The sequence below is a fragment of the Protopterus annectens genome, chromosome 5.part0 (genome assembly GCF_019279795.1).
Source record: "Protopterus annectens isolate FY-2018-M chromosome 5.part0, PAN1.0, whole genome shotgun sequence".
Classification (NCBI taxonomy): domain Eukaryota; kingdom Metazoa; phylum Chordata; order Ceratodontiformes; family Protopteridae; genus Protopterus; species Protopterus annectens.
Genome location: NC_056735.1, coordinates 1,360,031,439 through 1,360,047,360, shown reverse-complemented (window position 1 = coordinate 1,360,047,360; position 15,922 = coordinate 1,360,031,439). Strand labels below are relative to the sequence as shown.

Here is a 15,922-nt window from a genome sequence, read left to right as displayed (position 1 = left end):
TCCTGATAGATACATCAAAAACTAAGCATATTAGATTTGGGGGACATAAGTTGAAAGGTGAATATTTGATACAGCACACAGTGATTGAAACTGTAGATTCGTTTAAGGACCTGGGTATATGGGTAGATCTGGATTTGAGTTTTTCTAATCATATCAACCAATTGGTTAATGATAGTTATAGAACTATAGGCTGTATAAAAAGATTTATATAGGTTGTATAAAAAGATTTATAAAGGCTAGGAAATCAGAAATGATGAAGTTATTGTTTAATAAATTACACTAGACCCAAACTTGAGATAGAAATAATATGGAAACCTTATAAGAAAACAAGCATGAGTAAACTGGAAAGAGCACAGAGGAAATATACCAAGGGCATTCGTGAATGTGACAATTTAAGTTATTGTGAAATACTAAAATGTCTGAACTGTACAGTGTCATATATAGATATTTAAGTGGAACTCTTATTCAGTTATACAGGGCATTTAAAGACAATTACCATTAAGAGTATTTGAAGTTATCAAAAAGTACTAGAGAATCATCAGATAACCAATGTAGAAGAGTCTATAGGAATTACAACTGTACTAATTGGTTCTCTGAGGGAGTAGCAGATGCATGGAATAGACTACCAAACCACATTAAAGCAAGTACTAGTTTAGATATTTTCTAAGAACAGCCTGGACATTTATTATGGAAACAACTGCTTCAGTGTATTGGCAAGCTAGAAGGACATTAATGCCTGTGCTTGATATATTTGGATATATCTATATATGTATGTATTTTATTTTAATATGTTGATCAAATGTGGCAAACTAAGATGTTCTGATTGTCTCCTTAGGCATTCTATGAAAAGTTGTGATGTTCACTTACATGAAATGTCATGACATTTTGCAGGTCATAACTAGGCTGTTAATGATATAAGTTCATTTTCAGCTTATTATGTTAACTTTTTAGCTGTTCTATTAATCCTAAATAGCTCACAGAAATATAATTTATTGAGAGTCCTGCAGTGAAATCTAAGATAATCTTGTAACTATAATTGATTTTTCTAGTGTTCTGTCCATTATGTAGCTGATGATAGTGTTTCTCACACTTCTATCATATACGCATTTTCAGTGAAACTCTGGAAAAGAGGGTTATTTTCATGAGCTTTATAGTGTAATATAAATGAATGAATCAATGAATCAATCTGTCAATCAAACCTAACAAAACATTTTCTGTAATATTATCTGCTGTATGTGTTGGTATGTTAATAAAAGATTGCACTTCCCAGGATGTCTGCAGTTTACTAATACAGATTTCAGGATAAATATTCAATAATGATTAAAAATTCTGGAACATATTCATTAAGTACGTCCTGAGGGAGTCTGACCATAGCTTGTACAGATGTTAACTGTGTGTTTGCAAGCAACTATATTTCACATAAACAAGTGACATTCTTAGATCCAGCAATATCTTACAAGCTATAGGCCCAAAATTACAAGCAAGAGAAAATGAGCAAAATATATTTCTAGAATTAATAAAATAAGTGCACACCAATTCCCAGAAGTCAGAGATAGTAGGAAATGTAATTGTTAGTTTTTAATGTTAAAAAGGCACAAAATGATGTGATAAAATGAAAGAAAACTGAGAAACTGTAGAAATGAATACATATAAATGTGATCTTTAGACAATATACACTACCAGCTATTAAATGCAAAGATTTAATCTTCATTTGACTGTACTGTACAAAAAGGGCTATCAGCTGTAAACAATAGTTGTCAGTGAACAAAAAGAAAGAAAGAAGATTGTTCCTCATCTGCAGAAAGTGCATTCTTGTATTTGGCTCCATTCACACGTATTCTATTCACAACTCATTTACTTCAACAATATCCATGAAATAGGCAATGATTTTTTATTCACAAACAAGCAAATCCCAGCTTCTGAAAAATAAAACTGGTGAGTTTTTATGTACAGATAAAGTCTGTAATATCCTACAACTGCATGGCTGATTTCTGTATGAAGGCAGTAGATCACATTACACAGTGACAACATTTAACAGAAGGAATAATGTTTCCCATCTCAGCGCAGGCTGCACAGTGAAACAGAAATGTCCAAAGTCTGGTGTTACAGAGTGTAAATCAAAGCACAGTAATGCAACAACCACAAATTCCCTAAAGAATTTCTTTCTGTAAGGTCTCCAGTTGTTAGAGCAAGGCAACCATCTTGTCATTAGCAACTGTTTAATTTAAAAATAGTGCACTATGTCTGAGACAAGGGACTATGATAAAAGATCAGTTCTAAGCTCTGTAGCTTAGAAGTTCCAGGATGCTTTGTTCTTCTTTATAGCTTGCCTTGAAAGTAGTGCATCCTCTTCTATCCACTTCTAAGGGAGAATCTGAAAGATACTCTCCACATTTTTCACAGAATTGACATTTTTTTAAGCTCATTAGTGGCTATCTCCAGTTTACAGCATCTTAGATTCCCCGATTCATTCCTTCCTTTGATCATCTCCAGATTCTGCATTCTGTTTCTATGGCTGAATGTTGATTTAATAAGATGTAATTTTTACTTTTTTTTTTTTGGAGTACAGAGAAATGTGAGGGAAGATATTATTTCAAGAATGATATTACCAGGGGAAAAAAAAACTCACTGTGGTAGGTGGATGGATAGAGCAGAGTATGGCACCACAGATTCAGCCTTTGCGAGGACCTCTGACTTTTGCTGTCAGTATTAGCCATGACATATGCAAGTTTTATTCCTTTTGTTTATATAAACTTTGCAGAGGTATATGGATTAGTACCTTAAATAATCTTTCTGTAAGGAATGTCTGAATACGATATGATTATTTTTGCTTAAGAAATTTATCATAGAAAATAAGACGCATCACAGAATACAGGACTGGCTTGTCTCATGAGTCACTGAACATTTTTAATACTGACATTCCATTCAAAGAGACATTCAAGTCTATTTAAATAGTCAAAAATAAATAAATAGAAATATAGCTAACTAACTAAATAATCTTAAATATTGCAGATGGACAAAAACACAATTAGTAATATCATACAATAGGAAGTAGTGCTGACTACTTTTTAATTGATTGTATTAAAATACATGTTAAAGTAATAGCCAATGCGTTCTAATTTTTCAGGGTTGTATTTCCCCCGCAGTTTTTCTGTCTGACTGGTAACAGAATTCGTCTTCCCTTTTAGCAGCTTCATTTATTAATCCTTAATAACTTTTGAAATCTAACAGATTGTCATGTATTATTTCTCTTTATTCTTCTCACATTCCTTATTATAATGCAATAGGAACACAGGAACAATGCTGAGTAAGAGCTCACTGGGACCATAAGATGCCTAACTACATACAACTTTAACTAAACACTTGTCAAAGCTCTAGTTAACCTTTACAAGCATATAATAGTGCCCACCTGACAAATCACATAAGACCAAATGTGATAATACTGTTGTAAACTTGTTTCTACCCATCAAAACATTAAGACTTATCTTAAAAGTGGATAAAGCAGTACTTTACTTGACCTGTAGTTGTAAGTTATTCTTCAGGCTGGGAATGTGCTGAGTTAGGAAAATATCTCCCCAGAGAGACTTGTTTATTTATTGGTGTAAATTAAGGTCTCTGGTGTAGGTGTATGTAGATACACAGGTTTAGAGAAAAAAATATAGTTTAAATAGGTCTGGGTTTTTTGAGGTTTGAAATGCAAAACATAGGCCAACTTTGGTAAGCTGGCTGGCTACTAAGAATAAAAAGAGTTGTGCTAATTTATCCATAAAGCTGAATCATTTAAGGCATTTTGGCTAAAAATCATTGGGGCCTTTCTGGCTGAGTGATATTTTTAGATTTCTACATATCTTTCTCATATATATATATATATATATATATATATATATATATATATATATAGTTTCACTTCAGAATCTCAAACTACTAAAATATCCAATTTCAGTAGCTCGAGACCGAGGTGTTGAAAATGCACTTGCGTGAAAGTGCAGAATGCCGAATGCGGAAATGTCAAATCCATGGTTGTGGAGGCACATACGTGACATGGGATTCCCTGTATTCATGATGTGTGGTCTGGTATGTGGATGTAGTTGGAGATTCAGGTAAGTGATGTTTAACTAGGGGTTTTCGGTTTGGATTTTAGTGTGTATGAGTGTGTTTGGAGTTTTGAGATGTGGGTTAGGGTAGGTAGGTAAGATTGTGAGTGTGTAAGTGTTGAGAGTGGTGGTATTTGTGCATATGTGATGTGTGTTTGTGCAACGGGAATGTAGAATGTGTAGTGGTGGTTTTTGTTTGTGTTTCTAGTGGTACCTCGGAGTTAGTATATATAAGTAGCGGGGGGTGTGGGGGGCTTGCCCCCCATTCTTATATGTAGGGTCCGTGCATGTGTTTGGTTTTTTGTGTTTGTGTGTGTTTTGTTGGTTTGTAATTTAAGGATGAAGGTGTATGTGTGCCTGTTTGTGTGTGGAGTGTGTATGTGGGCAGTCGCAGGTTTTTTAGTGTTGGCCTTTACAGTCTCGAGATACTGAATTTCGATATTTAAGTATTTCAGGATTGTAAAGTGAAACTATATATACATATATATATATATATATATATATATATATATATATATATATATATATATATATATATATATATATATATATCTTTCTCCTATATATATCATATATATATATATATATATATATATATATATATATATATATATATATCTATATATATATATATATATATATATATATATATATATATATATATATATATACACACACACACACACACACACACACACATATATATATATATATATATATATATATATATATATATATATATATATATACCTTTCTCCTTATGGCAACTATATCACTGTTTCCTTGTCTTCTCTCTGTTTCTGTTTCTTTTCTGTAACTTATAAATTCTTTCATTCTTTTTCATATATTATACTTTTCTTAGGCAACTTTATCTGCACTGTTTGTTTTAGCTTTACTAAGACTTAAGGTCTATCTTTATTTTTTATGTTACAATATTTATTCAAAGTGCCACTATTGTTAAATTATATTGTTTAAGTCTTTGTAAACTTCTGATTTACTTTATGTCTATTTATTGAATGCTTATTATGGAGCTTTTCTCTCCTGGGTCTCCACTGAAAAAGGGCTTTGTCCCAGTTGAACTAACCCAATTAACAAATGTCAAATAAAATAAATAAAATAAAAAATTAAAGGGTCCATTATATTTGATTATGCATTAGGCAACTGCACACTAGGCATGCTCACTGAATCACCTAAAGATACAGATACCTTTCAAGAGGGTGCCAGAGCCATGGACTAAAACTCAGTGTGGTAAAATGCATAATAGCACCTTTTGGAAAGAAGGCCACATTAATAATGCACCCCTAAAATTAGACACAATGGTCAGGGATCTGAGAATGCATGTTGATAGTAAGCTGACCTTTGACCGCTACATGTCTACTGTGGTAAGGAAATCATTCTATATCACGTAACTTATAAGAAATGGTATGGAATCCAAGTTCAAAGAGGCATTATTTTACTGTAATCAGCTCTCATCAGACCACTCATTGAGCACAATGCGCTCTTCTGCATGTACCTGACCAGGCACTTGAAACAACTTGAGAGACCACAAAAATTCTTCACAAAAAGAATACAAGGAGTAAATAAGTCCTATGAGGACCATCTTAAAGATTTATTCAGGCCTCTATTGAAAATGGGCTATCAGCACAGTCAGACACTCCCAGTAAATAAATGTAAAATAAATAAAAAGTATTTGGTCTTCTACAGACTGCTGCATGATGATCTATACCTAACATACAAGGCATCCTCTGATCTCATACTGATAGATACCTGCAAAACAAATACCACCAGAAATACCCATTCTATGGAGATAAACCTCATCTGTGACAAACATTACATGATGGAGAGACAGGTACGTATCTCAAACGTTACCCCTTCTTTAGAACAGGCTTTCTATCTATGTAAATCAAAGCTTATTTCTAACCGTATTCAATTGTAACTTGGACCAGTCGATAGGAAATTGCAAATTTACCCCTGGTTTGGAACCTATGTCCCTAATAGATGGAGTGCAGCCTGTGAATGCTTTATATCGCAACTGTAACATTCCTTGAGGTATTGACACAGACACAAGTCAGCAATATTTTGGTAAATTTGGGGTAAGCTTGGCTAGGCTTAAAACAGTTTTTGGGCTGATAGCTCATTAATGCCCTAGAAACCTAGGAACTTATAAGGGAAGAGTACATTTGTAAAACAAATTCTTTTGAGGTTGAATTTACTCCCTTGGAAATTAACTGGGGTACATAGAAGGACTTCCTGACTATAGTGGAAACATGATGATGGTCAAATGAGAAAGAGCTGTTCACATTACTACCCAGGTCTCTTATGACCAAATCTGTCTAAGATGGGTAGGCCATATAACATAGGAGGGGGTGGGGACAGATTTTTTTGATGAACACCACTATGCTGCAATTTTACTACCATTTAGCTTGAGACAGTACTCTGGGTATGTGCATATTCTAGCCCTTATTGGAACAGTTTAGTATCAGGTTATGAGAGGATAACAGTGCCTAGCTTGCAGTAATCAGCAAAAATGGTCAACCACAAAAAAAAAGCCAAACAGAAAGGGCCAATACTGACCGTGTGGTACACCACCAGTTATAATTTTACATTAAGAGAGTAGCATCAACTTTTACAACTTAGGATCTGTTGGATAGCCAAACTGCAATCCAGTGGACAATAATGGGTTTATTTCCTTACTTCTTTCAATAATACCAACATATGGAATAGTTTCAAATGCTAATGGCAAGGTCAAGGGAAGCATCATGCACAGAGTGACAACAGTCCATAACCCATCTAACTTTTTCAAAGAAGCTTACTAGGTTCAAGAGCAGGACCTGCCCTTCACAGAACCAAACTGAGCATGTTCTACATCAGTCCAGTTTCCTATATATGTATAAATTGTTTCTGTTATGATATGCTCCATGGCTTTGTATATAATGCTGGTAAGGCTGATGGACCTATATTATCTTGGACTGCACAGGAGTCATCCTTGTGCAGAAGAGTCACTGTGACTGGTCTCCAGGCATCAGGCACAACTCCTGTTAATAGGCCAAGGGTGAACAGTGTAAGAAGAAGCATGGATAGTACATACTTAGCACTAATGAGAATGCAGCCTGGTATGTTTTCTTGTCCCACAGAAATATAATTCTTAGTCTTCGACAGGGATCCTAAGCCTTGTTCCAGGGTAATTTCAGGAGAAATTAAGTTTTTAGTGATAATGGGCAGAATAATATGAGTATCTGGGGTTAATTTAAAATTAAATTTGTCTGGCTTTGGAAAGTGTGATACTTTTATGAATTAGCTCAGTGCATTATTGAACACCATTCCTTACTTTCTTAACATAACTGATGAACATGTAGTGGTCTCCTTTGGATCTGTTACAACTTTTAGTTCATATTTCACCTTATATTTCCTAGTAGTGCTCTATAGTTTCTTGCTAGCATGTTTTACTGTGGTCTTAAGGTATGGGGAAGATAATTTCTTACAATGTTTTGTTATTTGCATTATTTTGTTATTTAGTTTCAATACAGGAGTTCTGCCAGAGAGGCTGATTCCTAAACTTACCATTATATTTAGGGAAGATGGACGCAAACTCTTCTATGCAGCTCTTTAGGTACTGCTATAAATTGGCGGTGAATGCTGCAGCTTTCTTAGCTGGGTATATTCATAGGGGGTCAGTGGGAATTTTGTATGTATCTTGTACAAAGTGAGGTAGTGAGACTGGAGAAGCTGTTATAGATGGTTTCATCTGCTGGTAGGGTGGTACTACGTGGCCTGACAGGGAAGATGTGTGATTTGTGGTGAGATTTAACCGGACATAAAGAGAAGAGGGGTGGTACAGATGGGAACTAGCTTGTTAAGGATTAAGTCAGGAATATTAGAGACCCTCTGTTGGGTAGTTTTGTAATTTGCACCAGTGCATTGGTATTAACAAAGTCTGGAAAACACTGTGCATATTCATTTTTAAAGGTGTAAGCGTGCCAATAAGTGCTTGCATACTTGAATTCCCCTGGCAAGAAAGTATTTGGTCTGATATTTAACACTTCCGTGGTATGAAGGTAATTTCCTTCATCATTGTGAGCCACTTATTGGGATCTGTTCCGAGCAATAAAAAAATAATTAGAATTGTTAAGGATGTTTTGGGTCTCCGTGTGCTCTAAGTTAGGGTTGTGGGTAATTTGATTTGAGGTGATGATGTTTCCAATAAATCCAGATACTCCTCCACAATTACTCAATAGACTGAAGGTGTGAAAAGCACTAGAACCTGGTATGGGGGAATGCTGTCTTAGCATTCAAACTAAGTTTCAGTAGCAACACAGATATGAATATGTTAGATTTGCAGGAGGGACTCAGATTTTACCATCTTTGTATTTAGATTCCAAGTACTGAGTAGTGCCTCCATGATGTTGCCTAAATTTGGATTTGGTTTGATATACATAGGAATCTCCTTTAAAGAGACTGTCTGCAAATGCAGTATGGTGACATCAAAGGCTTCATCCTGTATGCCAAAGCCCAGGTATGAAATGAATTCCAGGTGAAACAGAAAGTCTAGTCTACTATCTCATTCCAAGCTGATACACCCCCTTAAAATGAATCAACTAAAGCTTATAGAAAATGATTTTCACCTTAACACTACAGTGTCTTTATGTACCTGTATTTATTTAACTAAACAATGAATGAGAAAGAAATTCCTGCAGTAAAACATACCTTTCCTTAAGCCAAAAAAAAAAAATAAATCTCTTCTAGTTAGTGTTTATTTAAGCAATAACCCACATCTGGGTTTGGGTAATGCTAGATTTACCCACGGTTGATGTGGTTTGGTCACGAGGGCGAAGCCCGAGTGACCAAACAAAGACAACCGTGGGTAAATCTAGCACTACCCACATCCAGACGTGGGTTATTGCTATTATACAATGACATTATTTAAGAAAAATAATACTTACTTTACTTAAATAATGTCTTTGTATAACACCTCTGTGGTTTTCCGCTATCCTGGGTTTTTTTCTGATGTACTGCGCATGCGTATGGAACTTGAGTTCCCACGCTTACACAGTACATCAGAGCTGTGTAGAGGAAGCAATGGAAAAAGGAAGATCTCCATTAATTTTTTAAAGCTATCTCACTACGTTAAATAAGTTTAACATAGCGAGATATCTTCTATCTCGCTATGTTAAATGTATAGCATAGCGAGATTATAGCAACGCAGATCTTCCTTTCTCTGTTGCTACCTGTGCTCACACAGACAAAAAAAATCAGGGACATATACTAATGGAAAAAGTCCAGGTGACCGGACCTTTTTCCCTTAGTATATGCCGGATTTACAACGGGCACGCTGGTTTGGCTGGCCAATCAGTGTGCACGTTTTGGAATGCTAATTGGCAGTCATTGTATAATGATTTTTAATTCACTTTTCAGTATCAGGTTCCATTCAGACAGCATATATCTGGTAACACTAACACACTTCATCATTATACATTTCATTTTGTTAACTGCATCAATTTCCCTTGAGCCAAATGACCTTTCACTAGGACAACCAGTGAAGAAAGGCTTCATATTACATTCCTGGGGGCAGTCTAGTATCCTGTCAACAAAGCCAAAGTATCATTTAGATTTGTAATAAAAAACAATATATTCCTAGTAAACCTAGTCAGGGACACAATAAAAGGCAGATTCCAGTCTCCAGACAGAGAAGAGGAGAACGCCAGGACCATACTTTGTAGTTTAGTAGCAGCAGCTCCACTATGCCACATTATCAGGCACAACATCACCTACTGGGAAGGCTCATCACACTCTAATGTGCAAGTAAGATGATAAAGCAGGAATGGAGGGGGGGTTAATGGCTGTGGAAGTTAGAGATGTAGCACCCTACTGAACATTTTAAAGATGTTTATCATGTCCTGTGTATTGCTACATAAATTGGGTCATTATACATCCATAACTTTTTAGTCCCACAGAGATCCAGAACAAGTTGTGATATTCTTTAAATTGTATTGAAAATGTTATTGGCATGTTTTACTGTGTTATTTATCTTCCATAGTCAAAGTATATCATGTTTACCCATCAGGCACTGACCAGTTTACTTCATTTAATATTTCTTCTACTCATATTGCAGACTATAAAATTACACTACTTTGGGCGCCATAAAGGAGCCCTACTTGGCAAGTGCCATAACACATGAAGCTGCATATTAAAACTAAGGACATTAATATACTTTAGCTTCAGACTTTAGCATTTATGTATATTTATTCCAGTTTGCAGATACTCCCAGAATTCTATTCGCTTAAGCCATGGGAGAGTGAATGAATGAAGGTTAACACTGCACTGAAGCACTTACTCAGGGGCATTAATATTACTGTATTTCCTTGTCTTTAATCAGCTCTCGTCCTTCCCTCTGTACTGACAAGGTGTGGGAAGCACAGTTTATTTTTAACACATGATGGCACATAAAGTGCAACCTCTCCTTTCCCCAGAGTCATATCTGGTGGCTGCCCACTGCTGACACAGGTTCTTTCCAGACCCTAAAGGCATGTCTATGTCTGTACCTACAAAGTATATCCTTGTTATGAAGTATAAAATTAAATGGATAAATATTGTTAAACTTAATTTCTTTGAAAAAATATATAGTGAAAGCATGAGGAAAGTTAATTCATTGAATAGGTTCTTTCATGAATTACTGACTTCAGCAAGTCCGTTTCACTCACTGTAATCCATAGACAAATTATGCTTAGTCATTTTCTGTAATACTAACACTACCCTCTTGTAGACCTTCCCTTTCAATCTTACTGTTACCCATCTGTCACAAATCATTCCTAACATGCTTCTCCACCCACTCCACCCTGCCTGTACTCTCTTCTTCACCTCTCTTCCACACTCACTATTACTCTGAACTGTTGATCCCAAGTATTTAAACTTATTCTCCTTCATTCTCCTTCACCAGCGCTACTCCCTGCATCTTCAGCATTCATCTATCCTTCCTCTCATTCACACACATATATTCTGTCTTAGTCCTGTTAATCTTCATTCCACTCCTCTCTAGAGCATATCTCCACCTTGCCAGGGTTTCCTTATCCTGTTTCCTACTCTCACTAGAGATCACAATGTCATCTGCAAACATCATAGTCTGATCTCATCTGTCAACCTGTCCATCACCATTGCAAATAAGAAAGGGCTCAGAGCTGATCCTTAATGTAATCCCACCTTCACCTTAAATGCATCCATCACTCCCACCGCAGACCTTACCACTGTCGCACTACCCTCGTAGATATCCTGTACTACTCTTACATATTTCTTAGCCACTCCTGACTTCCTCATACAATACCACAACTCCTCTCTAGGCACCCTGTCATATGCTTTCTCTAAGTCCACAAAGACACAATACAACTCCTTCTGACCTCTATATTTCTCCAACAACACTCTCAGAGCAAAACATCGCATCTGTAGTGCTCTTTCCTGGCATGAAACCATACTGCTGATCACTAATCATCACCTCCCTTCTTAACCTACCTTCCACTACTCTTTCCCATAACTTCAAGCTGTGACTCATCAATGTTATTCCTCTGTAGTTACTACAGCTCTGCACATCACCCTTATTCTTATAATCGGTACCGAAACACTTTCTCCACTCCTCACGCATCCTCTCCCCAAGAGCTCATTAAACAATCTGGTTAAAAACTCCACTGCCATCTCTCCTAAACACCTCCATGCTTATTAGTGCATATCCTCACTAAAATAATAATAAAAAAAAAATCTGTAACCAGAATGATGTATTTCTTGACTTAAAAACATTATTAAGAATGCCATCCATACTTGTTATTTCTCACAGGGGAGGATGACTTACTTCTTCTTAAGCAAATGTGGGCCTTATTTGTTGTGCTTTATCAAAATACATTTGTGGCCTTAGAGTTTCCATTGAAAATCGTCCAGCTGAGTTTGTTATAACCTTTTGAAAGGAAATCTGATTCATCTAATTCCTTCAATTATTTTAAAATTCTTCAAAAATTTTCCACTCACTCAATATGTGCCTATTACACTGAGACTATTTGTTATACTGACTTTTAAATAAAATGGAAAATTAGACTGTCCCATTTTTAATAAATGACATTAATTGCTATACAACTCTTTTAGTCCTTATTGATACTTCCATCTCTTTGTTCATTGTTCCTAGGTAAATACTAGGCAATTTCATCTGCAGACTATTATACACCTAGCCAATAACCAGACAGTTATGAAAGGTGATAAACCCTGTACTTTATGTCTGTGATGTAAACATCTTAACCATTTATTTTTGTATGGCTAGGGTTGATATGAAATGGCCTGAATTTGAAATTTTAGGGATCCAACCAGATGTTTATGGCTTTAACAATTTGAGCAACAGTTTGCAAAATTACTGATGCCAAGAACTATCCCTTGCAACATACTTCTCAACTGTCCAGATTTTTACAGAATGCTTAGATTTTTGCCTCATAGTTTTGGCCTGTTCCCCATACAATTTGTGGTTTTCTGGGAAATCTTGAAGTATTGAAGTCATTAGATAAATGACATACATACTTCATATCCTTCAGAAAATGGATGCTAACACAAACTGTGTTATTCTAGCAACTTTCTAAGCTTATAAGAGCAATATTTAAAATATGTCCCTAGTTTTGGGCCTCTGCCCCCCTCCCACATTATTTTAGGTTTTGTCCACATTTCTTACCCTAAGATGTTGGGAGGTATGCCTTGCAATTATTTGATACTAAAAGAAAATATTAAACTCATATCCCAGATGTTTGCTTTGGAGAAAACAGCTACAGGGACATTTATTCCATACTACAGTTTCAAAAGAGTCCATAATAACAGGGTCACTACACCTTGACATGTCTATTTACATGTGACAACAGTCAAGCCAGCTATGAAAATTCTGATTTCTGCAGTTGTAACCCTTGGCACTTTGCTTCTGGAAGACTATAAGCCATAGAACAATTCACTGGCTAATTCAAGACTTTTCTGTGACTTAACATTCTGGTCAGTTTTCTTGTCTTGGTTATCCAGGTTATTCCCAATGTGACACTGCAGTCTACTTCTCCCTTGTAGTAACCTGGATAGTTCTCTCTATTGATGGACAATTAGATTTATATGAGGTTGGCAAGAAAACTCTTCAATTTGCAGAAATGCACATTTGTTATGGTCCAGTTCAGTTGTATGTATCACGTTCAACTTTGTAATGATCTGATCTTCTTTTTTAGTCCTTTGTTTTTATATCAATAATGATTAAAATTTAATGTATGCCATTATCAAGGCCAATGTTTTGGAGTAGATATGGTGACTGTCGATCTATCAATGTGCCTAGTTTATAATTAGTTAACTGCTCTTTTGATGAGAGATGATTGACATAGCCTCATTGCAAGAATTTATATTAAAGCAAGTGGAAATTACAAATTAGAGAAGAAAGTCATAACTGGGTAGGTTAAGAATATACATAAGGGAGTTAGAAGGAGGAGCTAAGAATGTTGGTGATAGGGGAGAGTAGTTGGGAGAAGATGAAACTGAGGTAGGATTTTACAGGAGCATGTGTAGCAGGTAGGTTGTAGAGGGAAGGTCAAAGTGCAATTGTTACAACAATATTTGGTCCCAATAAGGTTAAGAAAGAAGTAATGTTGAAATGTATTTGGATTTTTGTCATAGACATTACTGCCTTAAATTGTTGTTCTTTCATAGGTCTGTTGCTTAGAGTTTTGAACTCTCAAACTGAGTTTGAAACTGAAGTTGAAGTTATATATTCTGATTTCAATATCCTTTAAGCCTGAGATGTTAATTTTGTTGTACTGGGTTTTTAGCTAACATGAATCTGTCGAGTAAAGTCTGTACTTAATGCCAAGGGTAAAAGTGAGGTATACTAGTTCAAGGAAGGAGCTTTATAGTTCTTTGTATGAAAATACTTGCCAGCACTACTCAATGTTTATACAGAAAAGGTTTATTATTTATATACTTGAACACTATACATGAATGGCTATCAGGGGACACTGATGGTAATCATACTAACTATGGGGAATTTTTGCAAGACTCAACAAAAATTCCACTACTGGTTTTCATAAACACTGAGGGATATTTTACATCCACCATACCTACTATAAGATGTCACAGAGGTTCTACCTGACTTCGTCGACAGCGCAGAAGACCGACAACGGAATCCGGAGCTCCAGAAGATCGACATCGAAGAAGACCGGGTCGCAGCGAGTGGCAGAATCGACACGACAATGCAGAAGACCGACACGACGGATGACAACACCAGGGGAAAGGCTGTGTGAGTATGGTAGTGACGGACGTTAGGGGTGCGCAGGTAAAGTGTGGAGATTGACGGTCTGTGGGGATAGGGGTGGGTTAAGTGAGTTAGGGGTGGGTTAAGTGAGTTAGGGTTAAGTGAGTTAGGGGGGAGCGGTAGGTAAGTGTGGCGATAGTGACGGACCTTAGGGTTAGGGTAAGGTTTAGTGTGCTTGTAAGGATTTTGGTGTGCTTGTGTTGTGTGTGTGGTTTGTGGAATGGGGATGTGTTTTGTTTTTAATTGTTATTGTGGTGTGTGCAGTGTATGGGGTTTCGTGTTTGTGTACCGTCGGTTATTTCGTTGTCGGTTATGTGTGGTTTCGTGTTTATGGACTGTCGAATATGTGGTGTCGGTTATGTGGTTGTCGGTGTTGTGTGGTTTCGACTATGTCAGGTAGAACCGTCACAGATGGGTCCACAGTCTAATGTGTCTCCTGAGGGTCAGAACCACAGAAGTATAACAACCCCCATGTTGTACTTGAGTACCAGTATTGCAAAATGAAACCAACTACCTTCTATGAGAACAGAACCTACAATTCATATCATTTCAAAGAGAAGTCTACTACCTTTTTCATTACTGAAGAATGCAAATAAAACAAAGTCATTACTTGTGGAACTCAAACCAACAATTTATTATTACTATCCAGATGTGCTGAATAACTGAGTATAGAAATATCACAGAGGAAATGTGCAAGTCGTTTTCTTTTTTCCTGTGAAAATTGTTATAACTGTACATTTTTAATAAATATTTTATTAAAAATATCACTACTGCCCAGAATGAATGGGATCTTTATGATTGGAAAAAGGGCAAGGTAACCACCTCATTTTAATATTGTCCTTCTAATGTGGGCCTTCCTCAGACATTCGTGCTGCAATGTCACTGTGAAATGGGCTAAACTGAGGAAAGCAAACACAGTCCCTGCAAGAAAGGCAACTGCCAGGTCTCAAAATGCAAAATGAAAAAACGATGACCAGCAGACAGTGGTGTACTAACAAAACTAAACTGAGGAAAAACAGCATTTGTACAAAAAGTTTTTCTTTGCCTCAGGAATGAGGAACGAGAGGTAGGGGCAGTGGGTTCATTGAAATTATGCCATCATGAGTTTTTTTTTTTTTTGTACAGTTGGCTGTCTTTCACAAAGATTCCCAGACCACTCTCTCCTTTTCTGTTTACCCTATAAACTTTGGCACTATTTACTTCTCCAGGTCTACATCTGGTTTACACTGCATTTTCAGGGTACCTCTTCTACAGCACAGCTGTTGTTTTTATTAAGTCCAGAGCAGTATCCTTTTTGCTCACATCTTCACAAAGCTAACCTCATAAAACATGGATTTTATATTCAAAGAAGCATACTATAATATGCGTGTTTAATATTTTCTGCTACTGCAATGCAGCATTCTATTAGACCACAACGTCGTCACTGGAGATTCATTATGTGTTTTCTGCCATTCATAGTTAAGTCAGTCTCACCAGACTCGGTTATGATTTGGTGTTCTCAGCATCATTAGCATCACAGCCTTAGTTTTGTTCT

The 15,922-nt window shown here is 36.3% G+C and overlaps 1 protein-coding gene across 5 annotated transcripts in view; it reads left to right on the top strand.

The window, feature by feature from the left end:
* The window catches only part of DLG2 (discs large MAGUK scaffold protein 2), a 4,792,098-nt gene that overhangs the window by 1,303,456 nt on the left and 3,472,720 nt on the right, over positions 1-15,922 (top strand). The window lies entirely within an intron of this gene.